Source organism: Cyprinus carpio, chromosome A3 (assembly GCF_018340385.1).
Source record: "Cyprinus carpio isolate SPL01 chromosome A3, ASM1834038v1, whole genome shotgun sequence".
Taxonomy (NCBI): domain Eukaryota; kingdom Metazoa; phylum Chordata; class Actinopteri; order Cypriniformes; family Cyprinidae; genus Cyprinus; species Cyprinus carpio.
Window position 1 is genome coordinate 2,292,198 of NC_056574.1, and position 17,148 is coordinate 2,309,345.

Here is a 17,148-nt window from a genome sequence, read left to right on the forward strand (position 1 = left end):
TGCCAATAAAAGAAATAATCATATTAGAATAATATATGACCTTATTTATTACTTATATTAGCGCTTCATCATTAACATATCATATAACATATATATATATTATATATGCCAATAAAAGAAATAATCATATATTACATATGTTATATTCAGTGGCGCAAAAAGTGGGTATGCGCTATATACGGCGCATAGGGGCGCCGCACCATGGGGGGCGCCAAAGCGATGGTTAATTTTTTTTTAAATAATAGAAGTTATATAAATTTATATAAAAGTTATATATATAAAAAAATTATATACATTTTAGAGGACTAACAGGCTAGAGTAGGCGCCGGTGCCCTCATAAGATTCCATCATAGAATTTAGACATAAAAGGGTAATATCGCGAGTGGGCGGGGGCGCCGTGAGCGCTGAGTGAACAGCAGTAACGTTAGCGAGTTGTCGTTGAAACTTGAAAAAGATGGATAAAGCAAAAAAGCTATCGGGGGCTAAAAATAGGAAAAAGAAAGAGGGAAAAGGAGATGGCATGTCAGGGGATGCAACAGCAGCTAAATAAGTGGATGGGGAAAGGGCAACAGGTAGGATTTAAAATGTGACGTCTATGCTTGGTGGCTTGCAAATACAGTTAACAGACTAACGTTAGCTAGATAAGACAGAATATGTATCTAGCTTAGAATATGCAAAACCCAGGTTGCTGAGCTGAAAACTGAAAAATATAAGGTAGCATTTACAATAAGTGACAAGAATCTGGAAAACAACTTTAATATCTCCTGTTAACCATGGAATCAATGCATAGATTTGCTACCAAACTTGGAGGCTTGCAAATATTAATTGTTGACTGGCAAGTGTTTACTAACTTACTGTAAAATAATGTTGCTGATATCTACATTTAGATTTTGGTTAAACCCTATGGTACCAATCCCATGCATGACACATCTCAATTTTATTAAAGTAAAATAACAACTGGTAAATATAAGGTAGCATGCACCAAAACATGACTAGAAGCTGGAATAACATTACTTATGCAATAAGGATGGTTTATCATGGAAACAAATAGATTATTATTTTTTTTTTTTTTTTTTTTTTTTTTTACCATTAGCTGTTCATGTTAGCTCAGCTGTGCTGTCAGACATACAGGCTACAGTTACATCTGCTGGGTGACATGTAAGCTGTAATTAGGGTCACATCTCTCTCTCTATCTTTAAAGATCTGTGCTATATATATTTTTTAATGTTTTTGAAAAAAGTTTCTTCTGCTCATCAAGCCTGCATTTATTTTATCAAAAATACAGAAAAAACTCTAATATTGTGAAATATTATTACAACTTAAAATAATAGTTTTCTATTTGAATATACTTAAACAAAATAATTTATTCCTGTGATGCAAAGCTGAATTTTCAGCATCATCACTCCAGCCTTCAGTGTCACATGTAACATCCAGTCTATCACATGATCATTTAGAAATCATTCTTATATTCTGATTTATTATGAGTGTTGGAAACAGTTCTGCTGTCTGATATATTTGATGAATAAAAAGGTTTAAAAAGAACTGCATTTATTCAAAATTAAAAAAAAAAAATTGAATAATATATATTCTAATAATATATTTTTTTACTATCACTTTTTATCAATTTAACACATCCTTGCTGAATAAAAGTATTGATTTTATTTAAAAAAAAGAAAGAAAAAAAATTACTGACCCCAAATTACTGACCAGTAGTGTATATTGTTATTACAAAATATTTATATTTTAAAAAATAGCTTCTTTTTTTTTTTTTTTTTTTTTTTTTTTTTACTTTTTATTCATCATTTTTTTATCCCTAAAAAAGTATCACATTTTCTGAAAAAATATTAAGCAGCAGAACTGTTTCCAGCTTTGATAATGAATCATCATATTAGAATGATTTCTAAAGGATCATGTGATAATGATCCTAAAATTCAGCTTTGCATCACAGAAATAAATGATAATTTAAAGTATAATAAATTTAAAAACAATTATTTTAAATTGTAATAATATATCACAATATTACTTTTTTTTGCAGGCTTGATGAGCAGAAGAAACTTCTTTCAAAAACATTAAGAATAGTAATGTTTCCAAACTTTTGGTCTGTACTGTGTATATATATATATATATATATATATATATATATATATATATTATATATATATATATATATATGTGTGTGTGTGTGTGTATATATGTATATACATATACATGATGATGTCCGGCACACTTATTTATTTTTTGCTGCATACCCCCTAAACACTGGATAGTTGCACCCCTGGTTATATTATATAATGCTGTGTGCTATCTGTCACGCCCCCCGAAGGCTCACTGAAGTGAACTAACCCTGGAACATAACCTGCTCCAGAGCAGGTTAAGTTCAGAGAGTGAGTTGCTATGACTACTAAACATACCCTGAAAGTTACCTCCGTTTTTGGAACCGAAAGTTGAGGTTATCCACTTACTCTTAAACATACCCGGTATGTCACATAACCTGCTTTCTGGAATACCCCCCTGATTCTGATCTTAGTTTCATGTTTTTTATTCCTCAGACTCTGTCCACTGTTGTGATTCTGCTGAAGCTGTGATCTGATTGGTTGTCACTGCTCTGGTTGGCGTGGCTGCTGATGTTGTTCTGGTTTTTGACATCAGTTTCAGAAAAGCTGAACAAGATCGAGCATATATTCCCACATAATGTTGTTATAATTTTTCATGTGACTTTTATCATTTATTAATCTATTATCTATAATCTAATCCATTATTTTTTAATGGCTTCATATGTTTTCTGCTGGTAAGGATGTTCATTACCAAAGATTAATTTTAGTTTAGTTTCTTCCAGGGATGTCCCGAGCCGATGTCAAGTATCAGGATCTGTTTTTCTGAGCCTGATCCTTTTATGTCATCCGCCCTGCTAACATCATGCAATAGGAGTGGGTTGCCAAATGTCATTAAAGGGGTCATCAGATGCCTATTTTCTACAAGTTGATATGATTTTTAGGGTCTTAATTAAAAGTCTATAACATACTTTGGTCAAAATTTCTCAATGGTAGTGTAAAACAACACCCTTTTTACTTTATGTATGACAAGTTAAGTTTTTCATTATAATTATAATTTTATCTCACACTTTCAAAGTTTTTTAATCTAATTAAATATTAATTTTGTCACAAAGTGAAGTATGCTGATGGTCATACAGTAAGAAAACTCCTAATGGGGTTCTTGGCTGGCATAACTCAGAATTAAGGCTTTGGAACATTTTCCATTTTATTTTTAACTATACAATCTTTTTGTGAGACATTTTATTTAGGTGTTAAAATAATGTAGACCTAATCTTTATATATGAATTAAATGTTTAAACAACATTATGACAATGCCAAAATACAACCAGACCAAATCTTTGTGTGAAACTCAGATCTGTTTTAGTATGGCACTTGTTACACGAACATACAAAGATCTTACAAGTTTATTTTCTTTCTTTTTTTTATGCTTTTATGAATTAAAGTCAAGTCATGTCACCTTTATTTATGTAGTGCTTTATACTACACACATTGTGTCAAAGCACATAAAGCACATTTTCTTTGGATGCTGCAAGAGATAACCAAAAGGGAAGAATGTTTCTAAAAATATTGCACTAAGTGTGCAAGGCACATGTTTTGGTTTTCTGCTGAGGTTGCAGTAGAGATTTTGGTGAGGGGTGACACTGAAATAACATTTCTGAAAGCATTTACAAAAACAGAAGCATAACAAATTTCACTTACTAAATCTCACTGTACTTCTAAACTCCAGGAAAAAGAAAAACAATTGACAAAGAAAGTATAATTTTACAAATGAAGACATTAAGGATAAAGTAGCAAACATATGAACATTATAACAAAGTGCATATTGTGTTATATCAGTAAAAAGGACTTACAGTGAATAAACATTAATTTCCTTAAAACCAATAAAAGCTCATGCAGCTTCAAGTAACAAATATAGAAGTTAATATATAACAAAATTTACATATATATATATATATATATATATACATACATACATACATATATATATATATAAAACACTTATTTGGCATTTTGTTCTGGTCCAGGTTCAGTTCCTGAGATCCAGTTTCCAGTGTTTTGATCGAAGACACTATGGTGATACTTCATGGATCAACACTTGCAGGATTTGAAACTTTAGCCACAAATCTGTGACCCCACAAACAAACAAATACAAAGTGCTTCATCAATTTAAAAAAAGATTCCTGCTAAAAACGGCAGTTTAGTGTAACGTGAATGTTAGGAATAACAGCATATTGTGTTTCATCAGGGATGTTTGTCTCTGGTGTTGTCAATATGCTAATACAGTTAATAATGACCGTAACGTCGCGAGTAACGGTAGTACAGACACAATTAAGCAACTGTGTGTTTGACTGACACTCATTAGTGTATCTGCACTTGCATCACACATTTTAATATACTTGTTCAAAAAAAATCAGTCAGCTAATCAAACAAATGGACAAAAAGTCTTGCAGTTTAAAAGCTGCTTTTATTAATGTCAGCTATTTTTAATTTAGTCAAATGTCCTTTTAGTGTTTATTGTATTTAGTCACCCTTATCTGTTTTTTTTTTAATTTTTTTATTTTAGTAAAAGAAAACATGACATTTAGTCGCTGCATGGTTTACCTCATTGGTTCCCAACCCTCAGGGGGCCGCCAGAGTTTCACAGGGGGGGCGCGCGGGGGAGCGGATATGCTTTGAGGTGAATAAAGATGCATAAAATGTTCTACTAATAATTTTATATAAAAAATATTTTTTCAAAGTTTTAAAAAAATCATATGCTAACAATGCCGATTTCAATTACAGTTTCGTTATTTCAAATGTAGGCGCGTTGCGCGTGGCAAGCGCGCTCATAATGTAAGAGACGCCGGCGTGACCACCACAACAGTGCCCAGCATCAAATGGCAAAATAATGCAAGCAGAACGAAACTGCTCGTTATTGTGTGGTTGACGGACCGTTTATCAGTTTGGACCAGTGCAGCGCGAGCCGATCGTGATCATGCGACGCTGTTACTACACAGCGCTAATAAGAGATCCAGTAAAGAAAGCATTTGAACATTTGCATTTGCCACAGAAGTAATAACATCGCTGCCGAGATCTAGAGAGAAACATTCACATTTCTCCGTTATTAAACGGATCAAACAGCGCGTGGAAACAGGAAGAAAACATTGTGCCGCGAATGAAACTATCCAGTGTCCAGATCTGCAACATTCACCATGGATTTACTGTAGTAACACTAACTGCCAACCATGGAAGTTTGGCAGGAATAGTAGGCTATAATGCCTTCAAGTAACATTATGTCGGTTTTTTATTTTGACATTATGAATACAATTGCTGCCCTCAAATGTTAATCTGAAATAAAATAAACCTTGGTTTATAACTACTACAATATTTCATTTTTTCCAAGAAGCTGTTTTGTTTTATATGCTTATAAGAAGAATCAATTATAGCTCCAGAATTACTCAAAGTAAAAAAATATCACACTTTATTATGTTAGTTTTAATATAAAAAAAAGAAATCAAGGAAATTTCTCTGGCATTTCTTTCTTTTTGCTGTATCAAAAACGTACCGAACCGTACCGGGACACAAGTGTATCGTATCGATACGAACCGTGAATTTTTGTGAACCGTTACACCCCTTATATATAAATATTATATATATATATATATATATATATTATATATATATATATATATATATATATATGTTACACTCCATTAGTGCTGGGGAAAAAAATTAATTGCATCCAAAATAAAAGTTTGTGTTTGCATAATATATGTGTGTGAATTGTGTATAATTATTTTGTATATAAATACACGCATATGCATGTATTAATTAAATTTTTTTTGCATGTATATACTGTATATACATTTATACATAATTGATATTATATATAAATATAATTTATATATAAATAAATAAAAATATTAAATATATACATGCATATGTGTGTATTTATATATACAAAATAATTATACACAGTACACACATATATATTATGCAAACACAAACTTTTATTTTGGATGCGATTAATTTTTTCCCCAGCACTAATATTACATATATTTATATATATATATATATATATATGGGGGGGGGATTGTTAAATATGTACATGGGGGGCCCCAAGGAAAAAAGGTTGGGAACCACTAGTTTACCTGATCATCATGATTAGTTTGTTCAAAATCTAAATTCATGATTTATTATATTTCTCATTCAAAATGTTTGGGGGAAAAATAAAACAGGATTTTAATAAATTAAAACTTAATTTTTAGTCTTCTTTTTTGTCAACAATACTGCATGATGATATAGTTTTTCTTTAGTGTTTAATGACTGGTATTGGAAATCTAAATCTGTAAATATAATAAGATATATCTATAATAAGCTATTTCTCTTTGAGTAATGATAGCTTTATCCACTTCTCTCGTTTCCCAACTCCTCTCTGTGTTTCTTTTCAATGAAAATAAAACAGGGTTATGTTAATGCCTCACTGGCTGCCTCAGACTCAGTCTGATTTAATGATGATTCATGAGAAGTGTTTGCCTCTGCAAGCTCAGTCAGATTTGCGCCTTCAACACCGTTTGCCTGTAGAAAAACACAGAAAAAAAAATAAAACACAGATAAATAAATATTAAGTTAATCTACTAAACATTTTAATGGTTTATTTGGTTTTGTAAATATCCTGGATAGGCCTTATATTGTCACTGACATATAAATGTTACATGTTTATTTTATTTATTTATTTTTTATTTTACTTTTTTTTTTTTACTTTTTGACCATCGTAACACCTTATGGTAAATATAAATTGTCAAATGTAATAAATAATTACAATTGTATTATAACATAACATTTAATCACACCACTGTGTTTAATACAATGTGTAACAGCATGAGAGCAGTGCTGTCTTGAAGATTTTCTATAAAAATGATTGGTGTTTCTAAGCAATATTTATTTATTTATTTATTTTTTATTTTCAAGTCAGTAAGATACAGTTCACATTGTATCTCACCTGATGACTTTTGCTGTGTCTTGATGTCTGTTAGAAAAATAAAAACTCGAATTAAACACACATTACTTTGGTTAACTGGTGTTAAAAAATAAATCAATTATATATAAAATATATATATATATATATATATATATATATATATATATAAATATATATATAAAGATTACTTCTACACAAATCTCAAATTCTCATGTCCTTGTTAAATCAGCTGTATGTAACACTCACATTTCCTTCTTGAATGGAACTTGCAGAAGTAAAAGTAAATTAAACCGGCAGATGCAACCACTAGCAGCAGAACAGCAGAAACGGCAGCATATATTCCTGTCCGGTCAGCTGAAGAAAGACAGTCATTTCTACTTATACTTATGTCATTCTACTTTGGTCATCAGTTGTATGCTAGTGAGATAGCTGGCAAATCTTGGCGTGTTTTGAGGAACAGCAGTTTAAAACAACATCACATCACTGTAAAACAACAGAGTTCACAAGAACAATGACTAATATTATGCAGTTTTTCATATAACATTAGACTTGTTTACAGCACATGCTTCTTGTGTCTCTTGATGTGTATCTTATGTGCGGTTAATAGAGATGATCTGTTATATTTAACCTTGAGTCACACAGCTCACCATTTTTTAAACAGGCTACAATGAAAACAATTTCAAACTGTATTTTAAAACTTGGAAAATACATTTAATGACTAAAAGATAGTCACCTCTGACAGAAACACTGAAGCTCCTCATGATGCTGAATCTGCGGCTGGTGATCTTTAGTGTATATTCTCCAGAGTCTGTGGTTCTGGTGTTCATGATGGTCAGAGATCCAGTCTGATTCACCTTCAGTCTGTCTTTGAATCTCTCTTCACACTGAACATCTGTACAGATCTCACTCTGATCTCTAGTGATTACAGCGATGCGAGTTTCATTAAAATGCCACATTAAATTGTTTGGTTTGTTTGTCACATGAGTATCTAAAGTGACAGATTCTCCCCCCTTCACTGACTTTCTCTTTATTTCATCTCGTTCAGCAGCAGCAGAAACACCTGAAACCACAAACCAACAGCTGGTTGTAGATCTACATGTGAAATCTGTGGATATGAAACTGGTTTTCAAGTGTTTTCTGACAAGCAACATTTGATGACATTTTGTGCTTATGAACACATTTTGCATTGTTTTTTTTTAATCAAATCCTCTGAAAAGATGACCAGAGATTGTTTGATGAAAAAAACTAGCATCTTCTCCATAACAAGACTATCACTAAAAAAATTATTGATGTAAAATGTTTTTAAATGTACAAGATTTGCTTTGAAAAACCTAATGACTCACGATGTACTACAAAACACCTAATATAATTTCATGGGTGTTGCCGCTGATCTCACGATGATGATCTCTAGTTGATAAAGTCCAGAGTCTGTGGTTCTGGTGTCTGTGATGGTGATTGATTCTGTCTTTGAATCTCTCTTTACACTGAACATCTGTACAGATCTCACTGAGATCTCCAGTGATTACAGCAATGCGAGTGTCATCATAAACCATTTAATAAACTGCTGTTGGTTTGTTTTTAACCTCAGAGTGTAGAGTGACTGAATCTTCCTCCATCACAAACACTGACACTCCATCTGCACCAACACCAAGAAAAACCTGAAGAAGAAAAAACGTTAATCATAAGCTAAACTAAATTACACAACATACATGTAATGGATAATCTTGTGCATCAAACAACCCAATACATGAGAGTCAGGGCTGTCACAAAACCATGAATAATCCACTCTATAGCATATATTTGTGGATTCATACAACCAAGGATTTTCATAGACTCCATGAATTTACCCATTATGATTATTACCCATAAAAATACTTCATTTAAAATGATCAAAACCCAAAACAGGGAATACTTGACAGATGGAAGGATGAATAAATAAATAAATCAACACACACATACATATTAAAGATGGTTAACATTTACGAAACTTGCACCGCGTAATGTAATGACTGTAATGATATGAGTTACAGTAGGGCCCTGCTTATTGTGGGTTTGTTTTAACTATCATTTAATATATTAAAACATCAAGCAACACAAAGCTTAAATAAATAAATAACTTAATAAAAACTCAACTCTGAAATCATACTTAACTAAATGAATAGGCTAGTTTACATCGACAAATTCCAATTTAATAGTAATGCACTTGCAAAAAAAACATGATCTATATACTTTCTGAATTACAGATAAAGAAAAAAAAACACCTCTGAAAAAACATCATTGAACACATTAACAAAATTTGCTTTTATACATAATGACTCACCAGATACAACAACAATGAAGATCCTTGTACTGAATGTACTGACTGAGCCTCTTCGCTCCTTTTGATGGTGAATCTGAAGTCCAGAGTCTGTGGTTCTGATGTTCATGATGGTCAGAGATCCAGTCTGATGATCCAGCTTCAGTCTGCCTCTGAATCTCTCATCAGCATCTTTACACTGAACATCTGTACAGGTATAACTGAGATCGCCAGTGATTACAGCTATTTGAAAGCCCATTTAAAATACCATGTAATCATTTCTGGTTGATTTGTTTTAATGCCAGTCTGTAGATTGACTGAATCTCCTTCCATCACAGACATTGATCCACCATCTGTATCAACACCGAAAAAACCTGAAGAAGAAAAAAAGAACATTAAATATAAATCACTGCTGATATGAGACAAAACACAAACATAGATGTTTTTTGAGTTGCATTTGATGTCAAAATTGTGATAAGTTAATTTTTACCATGTTTCCTGAGATGAAATGCAGATTCTATGAAACAGAAGTGTCTTCTCCTCTGCATTAAAAAACTAACTGTTAAAACTAACAACTTAATCTACAAATAAATCTACAAATTACAAATCAACACTAAATGTGTTTTAAATAAATTATCTATATCATTTATGTGAATATACAGGTAAGTGGAAAAACAATATAAATGATGTACTTAAAACATGTATAATCTCCCTATTAACATTTATTTAATGACTCACCATTAACAGCAACTCTGAAGATCTTTCACCTGTCGCTGCTTTTGATTATCACTAGTTTATGTTCTGCTGTTGCTCTTGATCAGCCAATCATGATGGTCAGAGATCCAGTCTGATTGTCCAGCTTCAGTCTGTCTCTGAATCTCTCAGTACCTTCATTACACTGAACATCTGTACAGATCAAACTGAGATCTCCACTGATTCGAGCGATGCGAGTGTCATTAAAATACCATATAACCTCTTCTTGTTGGTTTGTTTTAACACCAGTGTGTAGAGTGACTGAATCTCCCTCCGTTACTGACACTGACTCTTCATCTGCACCAAATCCAGATGAACCTGAAGAAGAAATGAGCAAACAATCATAAGCCAAACAAAAACACAACAGAAAAATGCAGTGAAATATTTTTCTACATATCATAAAGATTGTGAGTAGAGAAATATTTCTGGATTCATAATGTAACACACACATCACTCAACACATACTGATTCATATTTTATCCTCTTTCTCTATACATACATTTGTGAAATCATGCTACCAACTATTTTCTTGTCTTCATAATGAATATTACACTTATTACACACTCGTTCAGTAAAACCAATGAGATGTTCCTTTGCAGGCTACTCTCAAGTGCTACTGGCATGAACTGGTGAGTGATTTGTTTTTGTTTGTTTGTTTTATAAGAAATACAACAATAATCAGCTACACTATATAGAAATCACACCATCAGGGCATATTTTAACATAATTAATGTGCTTAAAATTTACAAAATCAAACCATTTAGAAAAGATCAACATTGTTTTAATAACATAAGCCTCCACAAAGTTATTACCATCAGTATCATTATAAAGTTGGATATAGGCATGTTTAGTAACCAAAGAAAACCCTACATGACTTAAATGTAGTCTAAATATTTGTATTATGATAAGTTTGTAGAATAGCTAAATGTTTCATAAAATGCATCATATGAAAAATTCTTGAGTGATTTATTTCGACTGTATCAATTTATAAATTGTTGTTCAAGATGAACAATTATATTCTAAGCTAAACAACTTCTGAAGATGCATTTTAGATACTTTTTTGGAATTGAAGGATCCTTAGATCCTCTCGTGCAAATTGTGTGTGTTGTGTTTTTATTTTCATGTTTTTTTAATTCATTTATAATCATTTTATAATCATTAGCTATTCATATGATTTTTTAAATTATTTTTTCATTTATCACTATATTAAATCATTTATTGTTCATTCATTTATTATGTTACTATATTTCATATTTTATATCTCTTATTAATTTTCCCTTGCTGTGAAGCAGTTATGGTATAACAGTACATGCTGAATTTGTGCTGGTCAGATGAAGTTTGAACACTGAGTCATACACAATTAAGATGTTCAATAAACAATGATGGTACTTTTAACCTTCATCACTTCGTCTCCTGCTTCTGCTCTTCTCGGTGACTGACAGAAGACTGTAAACACTCATTTTGGGTATTTCTGGATACCAGACAAGACTTTCTGTTTACAGGGTTTGGATATTAACAGACTAGTTCCTGACTAGTTGACATGTTACTGGACAAACTGATATTTTCTGACAGGATCTGGCATCCAGGGCTGGATCCTAATATTATTTGACGTGGAGACCCGATCTAACAGAATACAGTTCTGTAAGAAATTATATTCTGCCCTGACCCAGTGTTTTAGATGCAGATGCTTGTAGACTTCTTATGATCTGCTTTCATCGCTCATCAACTAGTGCTCTCTCACAGGAAATGAGAGAAAAGAGCAGACAGAGGTGCAGAGAGAGAAGCTCTGATAAGAGTTGTTGAGACTTTAGAAAGATAACTGAGGTGACAATGGAGCCACAAGAGCATTCTTTGGCATTTGCATCCAGGTTGTGTGAAGTGTTTAGCTGTTACAGTGATGTGCTAAATGCAACTAAACAAAACCTCATGGTTAAATCTGCATTAATTGCACAAATTAATCCAAAAACGCGGGAAACAAGAGCATTCTTTGAGAAATGAGGATATCACTTATTAAAGCAGAAATGAAAGGCATAATCAGAGGGGCTATGATTAGGAGATGGCAAAAGATGTGGGATAGGGATGTAAAGGGTCGGCATCTATTCAACATTCACCAATATACGTCATGCTACACTCTCCAGTCCAGTAGGTGGCGGAAGAAGAAAGAAGCATTAATTGCACAAATTAATCCCTGCATGTAGAGGTTAATACACCACACGAGCAAATCATTTCTAATATGACAATATTTCAATGCAAATGAAAGCTCCAGACATCAAGCTGCTGTCTTTGTCCTAAGAGAAATTCAATGCAAATGAAAGCTCCAGACATCAAGCTGCTGTACAGAAACAGCAGCGTGTTTGTCTTGATGCGGATATTCAGTCCTAAGAACAAGCCTATCTTAGATTTGCATTAGATAAAGTCAATTAAATGACTGGTAAACAGAAAGACTTTTTTTCTCGTTTGCAGACGCGTGATAGGTATGCGTCACAAAAACGAAATAATTAATGTTTAATAGTCCCACTGTTAACATTTTCAGTGCATGGAAACAGCGTAATGCCACACCCAATGATGTCAAAAACAAAGATAAATTCCTGGGTGTAGGCTTGATTACTTATGTAAAAGATATCAACGTTTAATAAAGCTGTCCCACTGTTAACATTTTCGACGCAGTTAAAAATACAATATTGCAAAATTCACTTGACCCGAGCATTAACAGGGACCCCATTTTCAATATTTTAACCATAATTTCTGAGTGACGAAACTTTAACTAACATTTGTGTGTGACACATCACTGGCTTTTATAGTAAACCATTATAGCAAATAAATGTCTACAATGGTCAATCAAAACACACCGCGAGCAAAATACAAAGTACAAAAACATTAAATAAATGCATCTCAATCGAATATGAAGTAATTATAGGTGGGAATGGAAGAGGATTTAACATTTAAATGTCTTACCATAGTAGGACAAGATCAACAGGCAAATTAATAGATTCTCCATTTTCAAAACTAAAATAATAATACAAAGAATGTTGATTTTATCAAATAAATGCTCTTGAATCCCTTTGCAGTAATGAAGAACCTCTGCATAGTATGGTCAAAATGGAGAAAGTAGCCTCCCAGTGCTGCTCTCTCTTCCTCTTCTTCTTCTTCTTCTTGTTATATGGCCATTCACTCCTTTGGAGTATTACTGCCACCTACTGTATAACTTATTTAGTTGCATGGGTGATGTATCTGTATATTTTTATTTAATTGCCCCACCCACCCCCAAAGGATCAGATCCCATGCTTTAACTGGTGCTGGGTGTTCAGCTCCTCCAGCTTCCACAGTAGGCTCCTCACTCTCTGAGATGGATGAAAGCATTACTACACATCTATATCCTATACTCTAATCCTGTACACTTTAAAAAAGGTTAAAACCGCCATATATACCTGATTATCTCTCAAACCATTTCCCAATAGGTCCACTACACTCACTGGTTTATTCTTTATGTTGCTGGAAAAGACTATTACGCTCATCATGATATTTATTACACTTAAAAAAAAACACATGCTCTATTGTTTCTAATACATCACTCGCATCACACATACCATTTTCATGCTTCCCCATTATTGCAAGTGTTGAATTTAATCCTGTATGTCCAAAACCTTAACCTTGATATCATAACTTCTTCCTTTCTATGTCTTCCATAAAACTGTTTATTTTTCATGTTCATGTTGGGATAGAGAGAAATGAGGATATCACTTATTAAAGCAGAAATGAAAGGCATAATCAGAGGGGCTATGATTAGGACATGGCAAAAGATGTGGGGTAGGGATAGAAGGGGTCGGCATCTATACAACATTCAAAAACAAGTTGGAAATGGAAGGAAAAAATTTGGAAGTAGGAAGGAGGACACAATAATATCTAGACTCCGTATTGGTCACACAGCTCTTAATCAATCATTGTTTATTATTGGTAAACATGAATCAGGTAATTGTGATAATTGTGGTATTCTGGAGACTGTGGAACATATCCTATTACATTGTGAAGCATATGAAAGAGAAAGAATGCAATTAATACAAGAATTAAGTTTGTTAAATATTGAATGTACAATAGTTAAGACAATACTAGAGTATGCTCCAGCACAGTAAAAAGTCTATAATGCAATAATAAAATATTTGAACGCAATAGGTTTAATAAATAGAATTTGAAAATGACATAATAATAAAATTATATCCTTGTGTAAGTTTTTTTTTTTATTTTTATTTTTTTATCTGTTGTCACCAATATATGTCATGCTCCACACTCCAGTCCAGTAGGTGGCGGAAATGCACCTTTTCTGTGGGTTTGCCAACCGCCATTAAAACCCAAGGAAGAAGAAGAAGAAGAAAAAAACGCGGGAAGCCACTGCTCTGCATGTAGATGTAAGTACACCACACGAGCAAATTAGGGCTGGGCGATATATCTAACGATATAATCATGCGCATCTAGTCAGTAAAGCCGGTTCCCTGATTAGCGCTAAATCGCCATCACCTGCTTTCAAATGGAGTGGCATTTAATAGACAGAGCCGCAGATCACTGACAAGCTACACAATATCGCGTTGATTGTCGAAGGTGATACATCTGCGATAATGAACGCTATATAGCGTAGCTTGTCAGTGATCTACGGCTCTGTCTATTAAATGCCGCTCCATTTGAAAGCAGGTGATGGCGATTTAGCGCTAATCAGGGAACCGGCTTTACTGACTATATGCGCATGATCATAACGTTAGATATATCGCCCAGCCCTAGAGCAAATCATTTCTAAAATGACAATATTTCAATGCAAATGAAAGCTCCAGACATCCAGCTGCTGCCTTTGTCCTAAGAGAAACAGAATCACGTTCGTCTTGACGCAGATATGAAATAATATTCAGTCCTAAGAACAAGCCTCTCTCCCAAGCCTGGGGCGAATGTTATCAAACATGATCTTAGATTTGCATTAGATAAAGTCAATTAAATGACTGGTAAACAGAAAGACTTTTTTTCTCGTTTGCAGTATTCAGTCCTAAGAACAAAGAGGAATGATTTTTTTTCTTTTTTGAAGGAGGTTTGTTTGTTTTTTTTTAGAAAAACTAATAATTTATTTTTTATATGTCCAAAGAGAAATGCTTTTTTTCTCGTTTGCAGATATTAGCGTAATGCCACACCCAATGATGTCAAAAATGTCTGGTGTGTAAGTTCCTGGTTGTAGTGTTTATTAGATTTATTCATTTGATTAGTGACGTAGTTATTATTAGCATAGTGTTGCAGTTTTCACTTGACCCGAGCATTAACAGGGACCCCATTTTCAATATTTTAACCATAATTTCTGAGTGACGTTATTGGCATGGTGATTAAGTTGGAAATAATTTTTTGTATTTTAACCATAATTTCTGAGTGACGAAACTTATCAGTCAAAATACACCGCGAGCAAAATACAAAAACATTAAAAAACAAAGTACAAAAACATATACAATCTGAAGTAATTATAGGTGGAAATGGAAGAGGATTTAACATTTAAATGTCTTAGTAGGACGAAATCGACAGGCAAATTAATAGATTCTTCATTTTCAAAACTAAAATAATAATACAAAGAATGTTGATTTTATCAAATAAATGCTCTTGAATCCCTTTGCAGTAATGAAGAACCTCTGCATAGTATGGTCAAAATGGAGAAAGTAGCCTCCCAGTGCTTCTTCTCTCTTCTTCTTCTTCTTCTTCTTCTTCTTCTTCTTCTTCTTCTTTTTATATGGCCATTCACTCCTTTGGAGTATTACCGCCACCTACTGTATAACTTATTTACTTGCATGGGTGATGTATCTGTATAATTTTTATTTAATTGCCCCACCCACCCCCAAAGGATCAGATCCCATGCTTTAACTGGCGCTGCGTGTTCAGCTCCTCCAGCTTCCACAGTAGGCTCCTCACTCTCTGAGATGGATGAAAGCATTACTACATCTATATCCTATACTCTAATCCTGTACACTTTAAAAAGGTTAAAACCGCCATATATACCTGATTATCTCTCAAACCATTTCCCAATAGGTCCACTACACTCACTGGTTTATTCTTTATGTTGCTGAAAAGACTATTACGCTCATCATGATATTTATTACACTTAAAAAACACATGCTCTTTTGTTTTCTCAGAATCAGAAAGAGCTTTATTGCCAAGTATGCTTATGCATACAAGGAATTTGTTTTAGTGACATAAGCTTCCAGTACACAGATACAACAGCAACAAAAAACAAAAAAACAAATTGCAAATAAATAAATTGTATGAAAACAGTTGTGTCTATAGATGACAATGGATTAGAATAGAGTAAGATGCAGAGATGTACTTGGATGGATAAATAAATATAAGAATATTGCACATTTTTGCATAAGTGGTGAACATTTAACTGTTCATGAGGTAGATCGCCTGGGGGAAGAAACTGTTCTTGTGCCTGACTGTCCTGGTATTTGCGGCTCTGCAGCGCCAGCCAGATGGCAAAAGTTCAAAAAGGGGGTAACTTTGATGAGAGGGATCCAGAGTGATTTTCTGAGCCCTTTTCCTCACTCTGGATGTATACAGTTCTTGAAGGGTGGGCAGGGGTGCAACAATAATTCTTTCAGCAGTCCGAACCGTTCTCTGTAGTCTTCTGATGTCTGATTTTGTAGCTGAACCAAACCAGACAGTTATTGAAGTGCACAGGACAGACTCAATGACGGCTGAGTAGAACTGTTTTCAGCAGCTCCTGTGGCAGGTTTAAACTTCCTCAGCTGGCGAAGGAAGTACAACCTTTGTTGGGCCTTTTTAACAATGGAGTCAATGTGATTGTCCCACTTCAGGTCCTGAGAGATGGTGGTTCCCAGGAATCTGAATGACTCCACTGCAGCCACAGTGCTGTTCATGATGGTGAGTGGGGGGGAGTGCAGGGGGGGTTTCTCCTGAAGTCCACAATCATCTCCACTGTTTTGAGAGTGTTCAGCTCCAGGTTTGTTAAGACTGCACCAGACAGCCAGCTGCTCAACCTCTTGTCTGTAAGCAGACTCGTCACCGTCCTGAATGAGGCCGATGACTGTAGTGTCGTCTGCAAACTTCAG

The 17,148-nt window shown here is 33.7% G+C and overlaps 1 protein-coding gene across 1 annotated transcript in view; it reads right to left on the minus strand.

The window, feature by feature from the left end:
- Window positions 1–17,148, minus strand: part of LOC109076009 (serine protease 27-like) — a 536,122-nt gene that overhangs the window by 249,041 nt on the left and 269,933 nt on the right. The window lies entirely within an intron of this gene.